The sequence below is a fragment of the Mangifera indica genome, chromosome 2, assembly GCF_011075055.1.
Source record: "Mangifera indica cultivar Alphonso chromosome 2, CATAS_Mindica_2.1, whole genome shotgun sequence".
Taxonomy (NCBI): domain Eukaryota; kingdom Viridiplantae; phylum Streptophyta; class Magnoliopsida; order Sapindales; family Anacardiaceae; genus Mangifera; species Mangifera indica.
The window spans coordinates 7,276,541-7,280,486 of record NC_058138.1 but is presented as its reverse complement, the minus strand read 5'-3'; the positions used below and the strand labels follow the sequence as shown (position 1 = coordinate 7,280,486).

At 36.0% G+C, this 3,946-nt stretch overlaps 1 non-coding gene across 1 annotated transcript; it reads left to right on the top strand.

Annotated features, from left to right (window-relative positions):
- The first annotated feature begins 3,608 nt into the window (after nucleotides 1–3,608).
- On the top strand, nucleotides 3,609–3,715 carry LOC123209841. The gene has a single exon (XR_006501149.1). It is a non-coding gene; the product is annotated as a small nucleolar RNA R71 (small nucleolar RNA).
- The last annotated feature ends 231 nt before the right edge of the window (nucleotides 3,716–3,946 follow it).

The following is a 3,946-nucleotide window of genomic DNA, read 5'->3' as shown; positions in this document are numbered from 1 at the left end:
AGTTTTTCACCTCCCATAAGAACGTTTTCTTTTGTTGGTGATTCATCTCTGAAGGTAATACACCACACACAATATAATTCAGATAATCTACATACCATGGTACTACCTAATGAGATATCTCTAAAAGTTGTTTATTTGGAAAAAAGTCATCAATAGGTAGACTTTCGTCAAAACCTTCACACTTATCTTGCTCCAAACAGGACAAATGATCAACAACAACATTTTCTGTCCCCTTTTTATCCTTTATCTCTAAATCAAACTCTTGAAGAAGCAATATCCACCTAATCAACCTCGGTTTTGCATCCTTCTTGTTTAGGAGATATTTAATGGCTGAATGATCTGTGTAGATTATGACCTTAGACCCCACTAAATAAGACCTGAACTTATCAAAAGCAAACACAACTACAAGAAGTTATTTCTCAGTGGTGGTATAATTGACTTGTGCTTCATTCAAAGTGTGACTAGCATAGTAAATTGCATAAACTTTTTTATCTTTCCTTTTCCCCAAAACGGCCACTACAACGAAGTCACTAGCATCACACATCACTTCAAAAGGTAAACTCCAATCTGGTGCTTGCATAATGAGAGCTGAAATCAATACGTCTTTTAACCTACAAAAAGAATCAAGACAACATTGGTCAAAATTAAAAGGAACATCTTTAGCAAGTAAATTAGACAAAGGTTTGGCAATTTATGAGAAATCCTCAATGAAATGCCTATAGAACCCAGCATGGCCAAGAAAACTCTGAACTCCTTTTACTGATGTTGGCAGGGGCATCTTCTCAATTACTTCTACTTTTGCTTTATCTACCTCAATTCCCCTTTGTGAGACTCTATGCCCAAGAACTATCCCTTCTTTCACCATAAAATGGCATTTCTCCCAATTAAACACTAAATTGACTTTTTCGAACCTCTGTAAAACCTTAGATAAGTTAAGCAAACAATCATCAAAGGATGTTCCATACACAGAAAAATCATCCATAAACACTTCCATAAATCGCTCAACAAAATCAGAAAATATAGATATCATACATCTTTGAAAGGTAGCAGGTGCATTGCAAAGACCAAAAGGCATATACCTATAGGCAAATGTGCCATAAGGGTATGTGAAAGTGGTCTTTTCTTGGTCTTCTAAGTGAATAAGGATTTGAAAGAATCCCGAATACCCATCTAGATAGTAAAAATAAGAATAGTTTGCTAGTCTCTCCAAAACTTGATCAATGAAAGGAAGGGGAAAGTGATCCTTACGGGTGGCACTATTAAGTTTTCTATAATCAATACACATCCTCCACTCGGTGACTGTCCTAGTTGGTATTAAATCATTATTCTCATTCTTGACAATAGTCATACCCCCTTTCTTTGGTACCACATGTACTAGACTTACCCATGAGCTATCATAAATAGGATAGATAATCCCTGCATCCAATAATTTAATGATTTCATTTCTCACCACCTCTTTCATGATAGGATTTGATTTTCTTTGATGTTCAATGGTAGGTTTGAAATCATCAAGCATATGGATGTGATGCATGCAAATGGTAGGGCTTATTCCTTTGATATCATGAATGTTATAACCAATGATTTTTTTATATGCTCTAAGTTCCTTAAGCAACTTATCTTCTTGTTCATCATTTAATTCAACATTTATAATCACAGGATAAGTAGAATTAGGGCCATGAAAAACATACCTCAAATTAGCAAGAAGTGGTTTAAGATCTACCTTAGGTGCATTTTCCACTTTAAGAGAAGAAAGAGAATGGTTACTTGTCTCGAGTTCTTCATACTTGAAATTCAAAATAGAAGCAACCTTAGGATTTGCTTCCATAAGTTGAGCACAGGCTGCAATTTCCATATTTTCATCTTTAACTGAAGCTATATGAATAATGCACGACTCAAGTGGATCCTTAGGATATTTCTTGATAATAACTTCTTTCACACAATCATCAATAATGTTAACTCTACAACAAGAATTCACAATATTAGGTTGCTTTGACATTCGAAAAACATTGAACTTTACTTTCTCATCTCTAATCTCAAAAATGAGTTTTCCATTTTTAACGTCAATGATTGCTCCTGCTGTGGCTAAGAATGGTCTTCCCAGAATAAGAGGAACTTGAATATCCTCCTCCATTTCCAAAACCACAAAGTCTACAGGGATGTAAAATTTTCTAACTTTAATTGGCACATTTTCCAGTATCCCTGTAAGATACTTTATGGATCTATCCACCAATTGCAAGGTCACTTTTGTAGGTTTTAATTCTCCAAGCTCTAATCTCCTACAAATAGATAAAGGCATTAGACTTATACTTGCACCAAGATCACATAAAGATTTTTCAAAAGATTCTTTACCAATTACACAAGGGATAGAAAAACTCCCCGGATCTTTAAGCTTTGGTGGCAGCTTATTTTGTAAAATGGTACTACATTCCTCTGAAAGAGCCACCGTTTCAAATTCTTCAAGTTTCCTTTTATTTAAGAGGATATCTTTGAGAAACTTGGCATACGTCGGCATTTCAGTTATAGCCTTCATAAAAGGAACATTGAGATATATCTGCTTGAAAACATCCAAAAACTTTCTAAACTGTTGATCAAGCTTTACCTTTTGGAACCTTTGAGGAAAAGGCAAAGGTGTTAAATATGTTTTGGATAGAACTTGCTTTTCAGGGGCTTCTTGGATATTTCCTTCAACCTTTTTCTCCAATGTATCTTCTTCACTAGACGTTTCAACGTCTTTTTGCTCATCAAGCTCATTTTCAACCTTGCCTATAGGTCCACCTAATTGTTTACCACTTCTGGTGACAATTGCCTTACAATGCTCCCTTGGATTTTGAGGTTGGCTAGGTAGCTTTCTCATTTCCCTAGAATTGGAAGTACTTGATTATTAGCCCAATTGTACTTCAAGCATCTTATTATGTGTGGCTAATTGATCCATCTTAGCAGTAAGTTATCTAAGTGCTTCATCTTGAGCATCGACTTTTTGTTTTTGGGCAAGAATGAAATTCTCCATCATCAATTCTAGATTTGATTTTTGCTCTTGAGGAGGCTAAGGATGATGTAAAGGTTGGGGGTTAGTGTTTCTAGTTTGGAACCCTGGAGGTGGCTGCCTAAAATTCTGGTTTGGGTTAGAAGTATTGGTTTGGTTTGACCATGCAAAGTTCGGGTGGTTCCTCCAACCTAGGTTATATGTATTTGAGTAAGGATTACCCTGTCCCCTTTGGTTGTAATTGAGAAAATTCACTTGCTTATTTGTAGGCTCATGTGTATAGTAAGTACCCATTTGGCATTCAAAGCTCGCATGATCTCCTCCACAATTCTCATAACTAGAAGTTCTTACAACCTTCATATCTAATCTCACCAATTTCTTTGTCAATGCATCCAACTTAGCATTCACCATAGTAATTCCATCCACTTCATGTACTCCCAAATGTCTTCTTTGACTAGCTCTATCATTAGGCCATCGACAACTGTTGGAAGCCATTTCTTCAATCAAGTGCAAAGCCACGTTGGATGTTTCACCCATTAATGACCCATTAGCAACTACATCCAAAATACTTTTTAATGAGTAAGAAAGACCATTATAGAAAGTTTGAACAACTAGCCAGTCAGGCAAACCATGATGGGGACATTGTCTCTATAGATCTTTGAACCTTTCCCAAGCTTCATATAAAGACTCATCATCCCTTTGGTAAAAAGTGGCAATCTCATTTCTCAATTTAACCTTTTTACTAGGTGGAAAATATTTTGTAAGGAAAGCTTCAGAAAGTGCTTGCCAAGTAGTGAATGCACTAGATGCACTAGAATCCAACCAAGATGTTGCCCTATCCTTTAAAGAAAATGGAAATAGCCTCAATTTGATTGCATCTTTAGAAACCCCATTCATTTTGAAGGTGTCACATATCAGAGAGAAACGTGACAGGTGGACATGTGGATTTTCATTTTCTAACCC